The sequence below is a fragment of the Gadus macrocephalus genome, chromosome 14 (assembly GCF_031168955.1).
Source record: "Gadus macrocephalus chromosome 14, ASM3116895v1".
NCBI classification, from domain to species: domain Eukaryota; kingdom Metazoa; phylum Chordata; class Actinopteri; order Gadiformes; family Gadidae; genus Gadus; species Gadus macrocephalus.
Window position 1 is genome coordinate 7,217,823 of NC_082395.1, and position 17,036 is coordinate 7,234,858.

Genomic DNA, 17,036 nt, shown 5'->3' on the forward strand with positions numbered 1-17,036 from the left:
ACACACACACGTGCACACGCACACACGTACGCTCACACACGCTGCTGCACTCACATCAGAATGTGATCCTACACTGGCCTAGTTTAAATGCACATTCAAAACCTGAATTAGGAATTCAAAGACAGTGACTGTCTCACTTTCATTCAAGTTTCTCCTAGACACAGAGACACACACACACACACACACACACACACACACACACACACACACACACACACACACACACACACACACACACACACACACACACACACACACACACACACACTCCTTTTACCCAGCTTATGCTGAGATTGTCACAGAGTCACAGTTAGTTCCAACTAAAGAACGTCAACCAAGCACGTCAGATTAACACAAGGCTGGTCCCAATAGATAGAACACATGAGCGCGCACACACACACACACACACACACACACACACACGCACACGCACACGCACACACAGGCATGCAGAAACACATGATGCAGAAAGAAAATCATTCATGTACATACGTTTACACACCAGGAACAAAATATGCCCAGAAACACATTCTGGAATACAACGCCTGAAATACACATTCTTGACATTATCAGACGCATACAGGAAACATGCAAACCCTGCCAAAACAAATCACGTATACAGACAGAAACTTGGAGGGACGCTTTGCTCTGCTAAGATCCTGATAAGAGAGAGAGAGAGAGAGAGAGAGAGAGAGAGAGAGAGAGAGAGAGAGAGGGTAAGTATCTAAATAACAAAAATGGCGTAATAGTAAGAAAATAGGTTATCAGAATGCTAATGGCCCAAAATATTGTTTGTTGGCAGGGTCAGGTTTTATGAATGTGAACTGAATGGCAGGGAGCATATTAATAGGCAATCAGAGTAATTATGTACGTTTCTGTTTGGTCTTGGCTTGTGCACTGGGGCAAATCGGTCAGACTGTTTGTGCTCTGGTCTAATAATAACACACAAGTCAATAGAGTGATAAATCAAGGGTGGTTTCTCTTTCTGGAGCACAAAGAAAATATTTTAAATTACATTTAGTGTTTCAAATCTAGAATGAAATATATGCATAAGCCTGGTTGCATAAATTATGTCTCACAACGCCTTGTCTAATCTTATTATGCCTCAACCTCGCCATCTGACCAGGAACCCAAACGACCATTGACGTCAAGTATAGCAGGAGTGTAGTCCACTTGCTGGTTGAGTATAGTCCACTTGCTGGTCTGTGGTTAACACTATCTGCGTGTAATAACACACAACTCCTGGTAGCCTCTGTGTATTTACTGCCCAGCACTGTAGAAATCGTGTGTTTTCCATATAGATACATGTATGTACTGTTCCCTCGGTGTACAATATACAGTCTTATGCACCAGTTGCATAAGATGGGAGCGCAATCATGACTTAAGGTGAATTGTAGACATGTTTATAGGTGGGATTGCCATACAGACGCACACTATTTTGTCTTTTTAAACTATGAATCCTGATACCAAGCAATTCCTGTTTGTAATGCGCACAGGGTTTGCTTAATAGCAAATGTGCTCATCATCGAGTCACTTTGCGTAATCGTCGACTAAATGACATCTTGTAATGAGATATACCACAAAACGGGGGGGCGCAATCCATGAAAACGGGTCATTGAAATCGGTATCTGGTGCAGAGGACATAATAACTCCTTCTTTTGTTTACCTTTATCGTTGATACTTGACAGTTTGCCTGGGGTTATCGACACGTCAGACTGAAAGGCAACCACGAAGCAGAACAATGATGTATGTTTGCTCTCTAGTTTGCTCTTTTTTCTGTCTTTTCTCCCTCATTGTGCCTCTGTCCCTCTCGCCCATTCTTCCACCTTTCACAAACGTCATAGTTGAATAATTGAAGTGGCTGGGAGAGGTGAGTGTGGGTTAAAATGAAAGCGGCCCTCTTCGATGACGCACTGTCTTTTCTGCGCGGTTGACCTCCATGACTGTCTGTCTTTTCCCTTCGTCCACTTTTCACTTTGTCCTTCGAAGAGACACCTTGTGTGCCTCTGCGTAACTCATCTTTTCGGGTTGGTACGAGTGGGTCAATCATTCGGCAGGCGTACATTGCCATTCTTGATGGCCATTTTCAATCAAGAACATGCATTGTATGAAAGAGTAGGGTTTGAATGGGTGCCTTCAAATATGGCTATAATACTTGTTAGGCACCAAGTTTATGACCACAATGCCACAGTGAGAAACATTCACACATTTTTTTCCAAGGCCCTGTATTTCCAGCTATTACTATATGGTTTTTGAAATAAGTGGTACAGTAACAGCTGCAATTTTACTTCCTGGAATTGTATTGGTAATTGTATTTTGGCCTCAGTGACTTCAGAAGCAGACCTCTTTTAGATATACAGTTCTGGTTTTGACTGAAATTGAATTTGTTGCATGAGCAGGCAGAAAACAACCAGCCTAGGACTGTCAGGCCATCGTTGGGGTGACTACACCTACCCCCCACAGGCACAATGCACGGATGCACCTGCAGGAACACAGACACAAGCACACACAAGTGCAAACACACATGCACACACACACACACACACACACACACACACACACACACACACACACACACACACACACACACACACACACACACACACACACTCATATACACAAACGCACACCCCCATGTAAACATACTGAAAAGCACACAAACATTCTGTGTAAAGCAACAATGCACCATGAAAGCTGTCACTGAAACCCAATCAGTGTCTCACTCACTCACTCACTCACTCACTCACTCACTCACTCACTCACTCACTCACTCACTCACTCACTCACTCACTCACTCACTCACTCACTCACTCACTCACCCACACTCTCTTGTTTTCTACTGCTCTCTGTGAATATGTGCATATGTTTGTGTATATTTCTGTGTGTGTATACATGCATGTTGCGGTGGTTGAATGTATGTGTGCGGCGGTCGTATTGTGTGTGTGGGTTGTGGTGAGTCTGCTGCACTCTAGTTGAGTAGGGAACTTGACGGCTGATGTTCTCATTCTTGCCTTAGGCAAGACAACATGAACATTTGTGTGTGTGTGTTTGTCTTTCTGTGTGTGTGTGTGTGTGTGTGTGTGTGTGTGTGTGTGTGTGTGTGTGTGTGTGTGTGTGTGTGTGTGTGTGTGTTTGAGTCATTGACATTTAGGTAGGCAGGAAGTGACCGTATTGGACAGGAAGCACCACAACTGGTGGCCACATGCTCCTAGACAGACCAACATAACAGACTCCAGTACACAATCAAACCACATGCACACAAACACAAGCACACACACACACACACACACACACACACAACATGCAAACATACAAATAGGCAGTCATAGGGATCTAATCGGAACACACACAGCACACTTGGTCGTTGTTTCACAGCTCCTGTAATGCAAGCACGCTCGGATGAAATACAAATGCAGATGCAGCAAGAGGAATGAGGAAGGAGACAGCAGAGAGAATCACAAAGACAGACTGACAGAAAAAGACTAGAGTACTACTTGCAGAAAGAGAAACGACTCGGGCTCAGTGTCTTCTGAGGCAAGACGATTCGTATCCGCACAAAGGTGAAATCCTTGAAGTTTAAATCAATTTTGTCCCATTTAAGTGGCACACAATTGATTTCACTTTCAAGGTTGGATTGCTTAACTCAGCCTAACAACGGTTGTACGTTGAGTCAAATGTTATACAAATGGAATATGGTATCTACATTTGAAATAGACATAAAATAGCATGCTTGTAATGTCATTGGTAATCGTTATAGATTTAATCAGTATTCACTGCTCTGCTGACTTTATTCCGTTATGGGGTCCAGCACACTTTCGAACATTTAAAAAAAAAAAAAGAACACTTACAAAACGTGTTACATATTTAAACATGTTTGTGTGTGAGTTATTCAAACGAAGCCAGAGGGCACAGACCTTTCACAAAAATCTTTTCAATCAGAATCATACTTTACTTGTACAATTATCCCATTTTTGCAGTTGTTGAACAACAACAACCCGAACATGGACATTGGGGACAATGGTCATGTCTGAGTAATATGAATCGTAACTTAAATACTCAGTCATTCTTAAAATAATGGTAATCTCTCTGATGATCAATTCATAAATTAGAGAGATACTTGTCTCTCAACGACAAAGGTTTGTCTTTGTTTAAGCATAGAACAGAAAAGTGTATTTTTTTGTCTAACTGAAATGTATTCCTTTTTCTTCAATAATTTTTCCTGTTATTCGTTTTTTTGTTAAATAAATGTGTATAATCATTGAATCCAAAATTCTGATGGGTGAATGCTCTTCATTTTTTTGTCATCGTTAAGCTTTGCAATATAAATACATTTCAAATTACATTTAAAGCGAAAGAAAAGGGAAATCTGTATTTCGGACCAGAATATTGAAGGTATACCGTATGCTTTAAGCAACAAGATGGTCTCATGAATAAATTACGTGGCAAATTCAATCAATTGAAGGTACTTTCAACAATATCATTCATGTTTATTTGAGTTGTATCTATATTGACTCTCCTTACCTACAAACACAATAAACAACATAATAATGAGAAACAATATTTTAATAATTCTATAAATGATGACGATGACACGATTAAGTACTTGCAAAGTTATTTAAGTTTATTTTCCATTGTAGGCAGTTTCTAGATGGCAGAAGAGTTAACAATTGCTCATAGTCTGGGAATATTGTCGAAAATATTTTAATCACATATGAATCAACTCACCATCTTTTCAACAAGCTAATATGTTTAGCCAGCCTAAAATATGAATGATTTGATAGAGAGACATAATATGGCAATGAGTTTACAAGCTGCCTATGAGATGTTCCTTTACACAAGGGTTATCCCTTTCCAGTCCCTTTCAAGTCCAGAGAGTATAAAATGTGTGTGCTATGGTAGAGATTTTGATAATTATTTTTTATGCAAATTCAAAACTGTTCCATAGTTATGTTGGTTTTCCCAGTGCTCTGGCAGGCCCATGAAACAACCATGAATTACAAGCAACTTTGAATTTAAACTTTTACTGCAACATAATGATAATCATAGAAAAACGTATCCACAGCCTAACAAAACTACTGCTAGATATGTTGTGTATACATGTTCTTTATGCTGGTAAATCGCCAAAGAGCCTTTTCAAAACAAATTTTGACATTGCCATGAAAATTGCTGGGCTAGGAACAAACATTTATGGGTGCGAACAACAATCGCTCATGTAAAAAAATGTGATCTCCGGGATGTGAGCCAATCACATCTGTTGTGGACCCCCAGTACTGATTACCAGAAGACAGCAGTGAACTGGTGCTTGATGTGGCTGCTGTGTTTATGTTGCGTGAGCGGTCCAAAGCCACTCCGCACGCGATTCATCCCAACCAAACCAAAGCGTGGTGGGGAGGAGCAGGGCTGCTCTCAGGTTGGTGTTTTTCTCTGGATCTATGAACAACTCGGATCTCCGCTTTCCTCCATGGTGAGCGATTAATAGTGTTGTTATCATAGGAGGTGTTCCACTCTGAAAGCTTGGGTATAAATGCTGGCCCACGCACACACCCACACACACGCATAGGTAGACAGACAGAAACAAAACAAACATTGATTGCATTCAAATGGTTATAGCTAAAAAAAATCATCATCAACTTGCGAATGTGCTTGTGGCTGTGTGTGTGTGTGTGTGTGTGTGTGTGTGTGTGTGTGTGTGTGTGTGTGTGTGTGTGTGTGTGTGTGTGTGTGTGTGTGTGTGTGTGTGTGTGTGTGTGTGTGTGTGTGTGTGTGTGTTGGTTTCTATGTGTACCTATGTGCTCTGAGCTGCAAAAATACTCTAAAGGGTCTGTTTATTTCCCCTAAAGATAAAACATATTGATCCACAAAACATGATACACTCCTGGAGTTGCACACACACACACACACACACACACACACACACACACACACACACACACACACACACACACACACACACACACACACACACACACACACACACACATTTTTTCCTGTGAAATGTCTATTTCCTCCATTGGCGCCCACATAAACAGACTCATGCACTGAGATGAGCACTTTATTGCTGAGATATTGGGAGGTTTACAAGGGCTTACATTGTTTTCATGGTTTACACCCACACATAAAGACACAGGCTCCAGGCGTGCACACACATTCACACACACACACACACACACACACACACACACACACACACACACACACACACACACACACACACACACACACACACACACACACACACACACTTACTTGTTTCAGAAGAAAATATTACCACAGAACTGTCTCTATCATGTACTAAATATCATTCTGGTCAAATGTGAACATAATATATTGTGTGTGTGTGTGTGTGTGTGTGTGTGTGTGTGTGTGGAGGTGGGGGGGGGGGGGGGGGGTCTGTATGTGTGTGTGTATGTGTATGTTTGTACAGATTACCAGTGTACAAGATGCATACAAACACAAATGCAGAACATTGTGTAGGTGCCTCTCATAATCCTGCAATGAATATTTCAACACATTTTTCATTTTTATCCTTCTGCTGTATTTTATGTTTCCTAATAGGGTGTGCATACATAAAACGACACTCACAGGTGTGAAACATTTGAAATACACACACATGTATGTAAACTTTGGAGTCATAGGGATGTGGAACATTAAGTACATCACCTGAATACAAGCAAATACACGCAACCTGAACCAATGCATTCATGCATACATTCATGTATACATACGGAACAAAAATACATGCATGCTTTTACATACATACTTACCGTACTTACATACACACAAACATAAATGGATCTAGGGACAGCAGATGTAAATTAGCCTATGGCTCACTCTGGTGCGATGCATCAAATGGTTACATTTATCTTTTAAGTTTATTATATAAACCTTGTTTACATAATTCTTAGTCAATTGAAACGTTTTTTTGATATATTCTCCTTGACTTCAGATGTTCGGATTCCTCTCTAATTGAAAGGTGTTAAGGTTGTTTGCATTTGCATTGCCTTAGTAGCGAAGAAGTCTGATACTGAGGCCATACCAATCTACCAACTTCTTTGCTGTGTAGATTCCATCAACTGTCTGGCAGCCTTGCTTGCAGCCTTCCAGACATGCCCACTTCAGCCAACGTGTATTGCATGGCTGACTTCAGCCATGGCCAATCCGAAAGTCTCCACGATGCTCACTCCTCCTCTCCTTTGTTTCCTTTGTTGTTACAGCCCATGATGTGAAAGTTTATAAGAATCATGTACACCCATTTTCTCATTGAATAAATGCTTGGTAAATCCCTGCCTATATCTTCCCATGATCATGCTCTAAAATTCAATCAAATATTTTGCTTTCAAGAAGTCTCCTAAAAAATAAGTTATTCTTCATCCAATCCATCCTGCCATCCATCCACATATTCACAGATGCTTACAAACATACCGGTACATACTTACATGGATACACAAACACGTACATACAAACAAACGTACTGTACCTTACATTCCTACATACTTACCTAGACATTGAGCGGGAAGCAAGCACAAGGGCAGGAAGACAAGAGGCTGAATGGATGCAGGCACACTATACTACGTGAACTGACGGCAACACACACACACATAGACACACACAGACAAACATAGACACACACAGACACACCCACCCACGCAGCGCATCCATCCATTTCTATAGTGAGTTGACAGATGTAAATGTGGATAGAGGACAGCAAGACTAAATGAAGATGCATTATTCCCAGTTTGAGGGTGTGTGTGTGTGTGTTGGGACATGGTGCTGGAAGGTCAGTGATGATTAATGTCACGTTTAAACATTGGGGCAATGAAATGCATTACAGAATACTCTATTGTATGTTTTTATTTTCTTCATGTCTCTGTGTAAGGGTGTGTGGGATTCATACATAATCAAAATGCTCACAATTGTGCCGGAGACATGCACGTACACGAGAAAACTCATCTGTCAACCTCTGGCTCTGCAGAGACACAGGATGAAGGCTGTGTGTTGCTCTCTGTCTTTGCTTTTTCTGATGGGAGTGACTGATTTTCTCAGTAGTTTCGTGTTTTTGGTCCCCTCTGGCATACTGTAGCCTAAGGGCAAGGTCACCGTTACTATGGCAACTCCATACCAGGTCAGGGTTGTCATAGTGATAGTGACTGGAAGGAGGAAAAAGGAGTGATGGGTGTGTTGGCAGTGCCCATTGGTGAGGGAGGAAGTGCAGAAGGAGGATCACCTCTCCCTTCCATCACCTTTTAGATGGAAACGTGTCCATAGACGGCATAACATTTGGCGAATCAGGGTATTAGTTCCTCGTTCCTGGTGGAACATCTGTTGATCCAAGTATGCTAGAGCCAAGTGTTCTAACTGAAATCCAACAAACCAAACCAATCCAACGTAGACCAACACGCTTTGACACCAGCCGACTGTGATTAGGATCATTCAAAACACTAGCTCATGGTTGCTGTAAAGTGGTGGAGGAATCCTGATCTGATTCTATGTGTGGAGGGGGGGGGGGAGGGGAGACAGGTTTGGTGTCGCGCACTAGACGGGGCAAAAAGATTCAAGACCATTGTTTCCAGTGAAGGTGCTGACATCGTTGCGGACGCGGCACTCCGACTGACAGTGCCGCGCTATGACTTCCCGCTCCAAATCTCGGAATCGCCACCCATCATCTTTTTCCAATTACAAGACCCCCAAAATGGACGCTTCCTTGTGTGTTGTGTCCTATCTGTCACGCTCCGCTCCGCTGCGCCTCTCATCTGGCACACGGACCCCATTTGTTACGGCCGGGTCCTCGAAAGCAAGAAGTGTGTGACGCCTACCTACAGTGCGGACCGCAGCCGGTGCTCAGTCGATAGCCTTTGGCGACAAAAGCTGCACTCTAATTTATGTGCCTTGGGTAAGATATGTAGTGTAAAAACATAGACGCTAACTCGATGTGACATAATTCAGTTATGTCGTGTTTGGTGTAAACAGTGATTTACTGATGTGGTCAGTAAATATGTCACAACAAGCTTTTTTTCCTTTTTCACTCAACATTAAGCATCACTAGAGTGTTTCTTCATTGACTAAATGGGGGTCGACAGCCAGCAAGATGAATTTAGCATCTTAAGTATAAATGTGAAATTTATTGGGTCATGTCAATGAATGTATATTTTGACATCCTTTGAATTAAACACTGAATATTCAGTCAACCAAGTAAATCGCTTAAACGTATCTTGGCCTTTTTAAGATATCATTGGAATTATGTATTGTTGTGGTTGTGGTCTCCCTCCTATGTGTTTGTATGGTGAAACCGGGTTCTCGGCTTTCTAGCGTGCACTTCGATTGCACCAGTTGTTTTGCACTAGCCGGTTGCCATACAAAAAAAATAGTGAGCAGTAAAAACCAACACCATCCAAAGCACACCTGTATTGAATGTGCACACACAACAAAACCTATTTTCAAGGTCAGAAAGTAGTTAGCAGTTTGTTGTGTGTTTTGTAGATTGGCTGCTGCTTTCTGCCAGTCCAGGTCCCTGCTTAGCTCCTTCCAGAATCCTGTAGCCTGAAGCTAAGCCACTGCAACCACCAGCCAGGTCAGGGAGAGGCCCGGTAATGACGGCCAGGCAGAATAAAGGATGAACAGAAGATGGTAGCAGACAGCGATCAGGGTAAACTAGCAGCAGTGCAGGCAGAGAAGTGAAGGGAGAGGGAAGCATAGGTTCATGAATTACATTGTAACTACCTAAACATCAACCTTGTGAGCTTTAAAGCTTTATTCCGCAAATTGCAACAATTTCTTCTTTCAATGTGGTTGGATACTGAAAGGTTTCAGGGCTTATCTGCCTTTTGTGTCTGAAGGTTATGATTTATGTCCTTCATGCACTGACTTCATACGGTAAAGAATGGACAAGGACATAAATGTTTCTCCCTTGCTTCAACCATCTCTATTTCTATATGAAGTTGAATTGCACTTGTGGCTCAGCAAAGGTGAATCTCTCTATAGCTAAATACTACTACTACTACTACTACTACTACTACTACTTCACTACAACAACTATATTAACAACTTAGAATAAAGGAAAGAAATGCTTTCAGCTTCAAAAGTTGGTTCATATACCTGCAGATTAACTGTTTCCCGGAAAATGATAAGCAGCGTTCAATAAAGTGTTGAAAGATGAGTCAGGCCACATGCCCTCCTTCTTCCCTCCTCTTCCTAAGCCTGCGTGATCAGTGTGGCTGAAGGTGCCTGCAACCAGCTACCATTTTCAGCAGATCTGGGCAGTGCCAGGACAAGGGCTTCATGTCAAGAGATATACCTTAATACCTATAGATTGCAAGGGGTTCCAAACATGGACCTGCTTGACTGCCCCGGGACCCATTTCCCAAGTTAAGTCGAAACCACCCAGTGGGTGGTCCCACACCATCCATCCCTATATGGTACACTGAGACCCCCAGCAGAGAAACAGAGAGACAGTGAGAGACCTCGAGGGTCTGCCTTGCTCTCAGTGAGCATGGAAGGGGGTCGTCCCCACATACAGGCCCTCACCTCTGGGCGGAGAAGACGGTGTGGCGCTGAGCTCCAGCACGTCTGTACGGTAGAGACCTCGGTTCCCAGCGTCCCGAGGCTACAGCCCCCCCTGTTTAGGAGCCAGATACAGGCGTGCCAGATTGACCTTGTGTATGCAGGTGCCGGCGGGGCCATTAGCGAACCGCGGACTTGGCGAACCGCGGGGTGGCGGAGGCCAGCAGGGAGGGGGGGGGGGGGGGCCACCCCAGTCAGCATGAGGCCCGTCTCCTGAACTCTGCCGGGGAGAGGTTGGATGGGCACCACCAAGGGGAAGGCGTACAGCTGCGCCAACCACACTCATTAACACAAGGTTAACATCCCGGATCTGATGTTCATCAGGGACTTACATTTGCAAATGGAGTATATTAGGGAAATTAACCACACGTTTTTCACCTGCTGTAAATCTGTGTACAGCATACGCTCGCGAGGTTTTTTCTCAACCCGGCTTTTTACAATCCATCTCTCTTATGAGACAAGCTGAAATAAATAATGAAATAAATAAATGAATAAGCAGTGACTAATTGTTTAATTAAATTACTCTTTTCTTGCTGGAAAGCAGTGGGGTTGGAGATTAATTATCCCCATGAAAGCACTGCCGAGGTTTTAACACGTGTCACCACTTTGGATTATTTCCAACAGCAATTGCAATTTACGTTTTAAAATAGACCAAATGCATTTAGTATTGAACATAGCATTGGCTTCCCTTTTTTTTTTTTTCATGTAGCTTTTTCTTCTTCTTCTTCTAGTGATGGTCATGTGAGTTTTGCCACGCTCCAGTCACTGTTGCTGAATAACATTCAGTAAACTTTATGGCACTGGGCATCTCAGCGTGGCCATGTTCTAGTTCCACCCAATATTCCTGAGCGCTCCTGCAGTGGAGCAGGAGAGATTGAGGACATGTGGTGTTTAACAGACTGTATCTGCTACACACTGATTACTCTGTTTAGCAGGTGATTGATGAGAAGCACTGCTGAAAATGTCACTCTGCTTCGCTAATACATTTGCACCGAGGAAACATAGCAGGACGCTGTTAATACGTTTTCATACATTCATATCAAGGGACAACAAGTGACCAATTTTGGAAAATTCCCACTTTATGGATCTTTTGAATTATTCCAGCCACACCTCGCTGCTTTTTATGCCAGACCCGAAAGCAATCTAAGCATAAAGTCTAGCTCTGTGATATATTCATTGTTCAATGGGGAAGAAAGTATAATTCCAGTAATACCATGTTCTGGTTTATTGTATGGTGTAATTTCCAAGCTATGCGTCATCGGGCTATTTCCCTTCACTGGTGATGCATGTGAATAATTCTGCAACGGTCCATAGCTCGAATATCCCCAAAAGGAGAAGCAAAGACCAGAATGCTATGGCCATGCTCTGATAGGTCAATTATTACGGCTGCTAACAAATGTAGAAGTTTCCAAGTTAAATGCATTTATCTGACATTAACCATATGAATGTAGACCTGGGATTTAACAGCCGTCGGCTGCCATCGCTGGTGTTACAGAGAACAGTCTTTGCTGCACACACATCGAATACAGGCCAGGGCATCGTGATAGCTCATGGTTGAAAGCCTATCTCTCGTCGCCCTGTGTTATCTTGTTATCCATCTGTGCAGGACCTTTGTCCTATTGCTCATCCACTTTGCTCTCTGCCTTTTTGTTCCTCAGGACTTGAACCAGACGACTCTGCTGTATCTACTCAAGTGGGTATAGATAGATGGATCCATCTATCTGTGGATGCTGATGTAATACCTACGTCATTTGGTGGACACTTTCACTCAAGGCTTCTGTCAGCACCACAAGTGCACGCATGCATAGCAGGGGTGGCACCCAGCGAGTGAAAACGCAAACAGGAAATATCTGAAAGTCAATGTAAAATATGAGACACACAGTGACCACTTGGATAAACAACAACCCATCGATCATGTGGTCAGCGGTGCCACTGAGTCTGTGCCTGGAGGCTCGGAGTCTCCCAGGACGGGGGGGGGGGGGGGGGTCATCTGCACATTGTGATGGTGACGTCGGAGATGTGTGTGTTGCCACACAGGGCTAAAGGAGTGGGCTGCAGGAGGGGGCTGAGCTGCTCCTGAGTTTAGGGTCAGAGGAGGTGAGGTCAACGGTTCTCTCCACCTGGGGTCTGCCCGTCAGAATCCATGCTTTGTTCTTTCCAGTTAAAACGACCACACACTGCTCTGCAGTATCTAGGCCTATCGACAATTGCAGCAGGCCAATGTACATTCTTTGTTGTGCATACACCACATGAATGAGGTGCTTATGACACAAACTGAGGCGTTCTATTACACATTAACACCAGCAGCACGCAGGAGCATGGCTAATCGCAGTGGCTTTGTTATCGCCTAATGGCAATGGCTTAATTTGTTTTTTAAGTCAAGTTCTGTTTTACCGAATTTGCAAATAAAGCAAGCTGCCAAAAAACCATGTTAGGGATAATTTCAGCAGGCTATGCAGTCTCTGATCATGAATGGTAATCTTTCGTTAAAACAAATCCATGTGCGTTGTAAATCCACTTATGAGTTTAGGCAGATATTTCCAAAAAGGAGAAAATCAACCTCCTTGGATTTACAGAAAGTTGTGGTTTCCCTGAAACCAAAACCACAACATTCGAATCAAGAGAAGCAATTACAAATGAGCTAAAACAGTCTGCAAAACCAAAGTCCCAACGATGACAATAGCCATAAAAATACAGATCATAGCCAGTGTTCATGCAGTGTTGGTGTAATGTCTCCTTCCATCTCCAAACATCTAGGAATCACAAACAGTTGGTAAGCGGGGGGGGTAGTGCTGGGGCTGGGTCGCAGCTTGCCGCGTGCCCCATTAGACGTGGTTGGTTGGAGCTATTATGGACTATGTGCCACAGCTGCAGATACATTTATGCTATAAGAGCCCTATGTGAAGGACTCCATTTTGGTTCCCGGAATTGGGCTGCATTCCAACAGCAGCGAGGTACACCCAAAAAGGAAGAAATATACACGGGATTGGTCTGTAGCTTTGTGCTAATAGATATACACAGAGGGGACTCAAGAGATGCTCTAACAGCCTAGCCTAGGGCCGGCACAAAAGCTCTTACATTTGGATTATGTCAATCAATAATTTTCTTCACAGCCGTCTTTGTTCAGCAACATTTGTTTGGACTCCATAACAATATTTTTTCATCATGCATCGAGAGAAAAGTTACATCCATTGTTAATGACCTACACGTTCATTCTGTTCCTCATTTTTCAAGGGGTGCTTTGTATGGTTTGACTGTTCTTTCAACGTTAAATGAGAAGAATTCACCCGTTGACATGATGAACTCAAGATTGACAAATGGGTAACTGAATCAACCGGACCGATTTTCTCGTAAATATTTTTTACTGTGCCCTGGGAGACCTCACTAACATGAAAGTTAAAATGATGAATGTATAGCAAATTCTATTTGGTTTCACCTGCTCAATAGCTACAGGCATCATTTCATGGCATCTTGACGCTTTAAATTAAATTAGTCACTCAATAACCTTCCTGGTTTTGTTGAGGAATTGACCCAACTTAAATAGTTTGCGGGACAACATATATACCAAAAATGGTCCATTTGGTCGGACAGATTTGGTTGACTTCTCTTAAGCAGCCTCCTTTATGAGATTGAACTTTTCACACACTTCCCTAATATAGGGCATGTGGCTGGACCACATTCTCACCCCCTCGATGTAGGTTGCGAGTTTTAACAGAGGTTCAGTCAGACCATGTTGACCTCCGGGGAAAAAAAAGGTAGAGCAGACTTATTGCTGGTTGAATTGTAGACACAGAGAAAAACACAACACTACAATGCTTTATCATTGTATTCCAATTGTATCCCGTCCTTTCCTTTCTATTGTCTGTTTTGTCTATATTTCTGCTTTCCATTCAACTCACCTCAGCTCAACCTTCCATCATTTCCCATGTTCAGTTTTTTTCTCTAGTAGAAAGGTGCCAAAATATTCAGTCCCCTTTCCTAGCTGCTTCTCTCTTCCTGTGTGGTGGCAAATAGACATAATTTTGCCAACCACCTAGGTTCTGGCCTATTGGTTTCCATAACAACCCACGGCCATGGACCAAGAGCTATGGCAGGTCAGGAGGGACAAACTCTACAAAAGTGAAACGAATCATTCAGATAGATCCTCATCCTAAAGTCAGTGACATAGATAGAGATGGTGATGAAGAGAAACAGAGGGAGTGTGCCCATGGGAATGGCACTTGAATGTATTACTTTATCCACCACAGCAGTCTTTGTCATTACATCAATAATCTGGTAATTACTCATTAAAACTGTTTGCAATTAGCTACATTTTTACTCCATCCTTACTGAAACGTGTTTGATTTGAAATTAATGCAAACATTATATTAATGTATTCCAAGAATCACCTTTTGAAACCAGTTGCACACAATAATTGTAATCGTTTGTAAGTGTTTCTATTTCAGGTTATTTACACTTGATTATGTTCAAACTTTTAGTAGGCCCATGTGCATACGGCAGTTTATGTTTGGGATTGGTTGTTTTTCTAAAACCATCATTGCGGTTGAGTTAGTCTCATTGGTACCGGCACATTATAATGAGCTGGGATGTTTTCGTGTCAACACACTCCATCTTTGGATGAAGCCAACCAATGGCAAACACTGAATCTACGGTTCATATGTAGCCTACATAAGAGCAGAGCAGTCACATGACTTTTGCTTCCCCACCATACCAATTTCAACCGGGATGAATTGCATGATGGGAAACCATGTGATTCCAAACCATTAAAAACATTATCATGAACGATATGCAAACGTGGTCAGGAGTCTCACGCCCCCCCCAACAGTGGGGTCACAGACTGCCCCCCCCCCTCTCCTAACCCTAACCTACAGCCACCCCCACAGCTTCGACACGCAGTCATGAACCCTGGCGAGCCCCTCGGCTCTCTGATAACATCCCCCCGGAGAGATGCGGGCGGTGGGTATGTAAATGCAAAGTCAGAGAGAGGGTACAAAACACGGCTGCGGCGTGAATAAATGAACCTTCCCCCCGTGTCAGCATGTATTAGATTCAGCGCGTCCGTACACTTGTACATCACGGTGAGTGCCGGGTGGAAATGAGCCGTCAACGCGCGGTGCTCAGAGGAGGATTTTTTTTTTTTTTACAGCTGATAGATTACAACACACTGACAGTTTGTTTTTGCCCAAAAAATAAGGAGGGGGCGTGTGTTTCTTTTTGTGTGTGATTTTCGTCTTTATTTTTTATTTTTTTTACAGTTTCTACTGTGCGATGCCTTAAATGCGTGGACGTACGATTTCATCAACTGCAAAACCGTTTACAAGCATATCTATTATCCTCGGGGGTTGCTGTTTGAAGTATCTTTCCAGGGATATAATGAATACGCCGCCGACGTTCCCCAGTGTGGACGCCCGGCAGACGGAGGGAGTTATAAGAGGCTGTAGGAGTTGGTGTATAAAACTAGTCACAGGAAAGGTCAGAGTGCTGTCCCGTTGCAATGTTTAGACACGGCTATTTGTCTTGACGCCGACTTAATCCTTTGTTGAGAGAAATTGCACTTAGTGAGATAGTCCATCAAGGAACTTGACACCTTTCCTCTCTCTTGGCTGCGTCCCGGGTTTCTGGTACATGCATTCCTGATGAGATTGGAGAGACCACTCGCCACTTGCTCGTGGGCTATTCAATGCTGCACCTTGTGCTGTGAAATTGCCCGGACAAAAGCTTATTTTTCACTGTAATTTACTTGAGTCTTGTCTGAAATATATATAGAACACCGTGCAATGTTTTGTGGATTTAGCCACAGAGTCTGCAATCCATCCTTTTGCATCTTTAAAGTGTGTATATATATATATATCTATATATATTCTGATGATGTATTCGCAAATTCTCGTTGTGGAGAAATAAGTAGGCTGGTCAACCTGCCGTGTTTGCATGCAGTTCTAATCGATTCAAACTGATCACTCAGTGCAAGCGGTATTGATGGCTACGCGTTCCACTGTTACTTTGTCCGGTAGCTTGTTTTAAACGGTGAGTTTAATAAAAAAAACACGAACGGGGTTTGCACACACCTCCCGTCCCATTACGATGGTGTGAACGAGGACAGGCTAACGCCTCTCGTTAGTGGGGGCTGTTGGCGCCCAGGGGGCCCTCTTCTCTCTCAGGTGTAAATAATGATACATCGCTGTTACACACAAGCCCCTTCTTCCACTGCCCAATCCCCTCCTCTACTCTGGCACTGATTAACAACGCAGTGGGTTTTTAACGAACGGGGAACTTTGACCTCTGTGACCTCGGAACCTTTTCCTTCTTCACCATGGCGACGTTTATCACTTCCCTACCCTTGCGCAAGGAGGCACAGCGCTTCATGAATGAGTCGGCAGCCGTTGAGCGTCGCCTGATTGAAGCCGTGTAAAGACCTGTATAAATAAACTCAGCAGATCTTGTTCCTCGCTCATCTTTATTTGCTCACCTTGCCATTCCCT

At 43.1% G+C, this 17,036-nt stretch overlaps 1 protein-coding gene across 1 annotated transcript in view; it reads left to right on the forward strand.

Moving 5' to 3' along the window:
* LOC132471834 (CUB and sushi domain-containing protein 1-like) overlaps window positions 1–17,036 on the forward strand; it is a 210,665-nt gene that overhangs the window by 50,772 nt on the left and 142,857 nt on the right.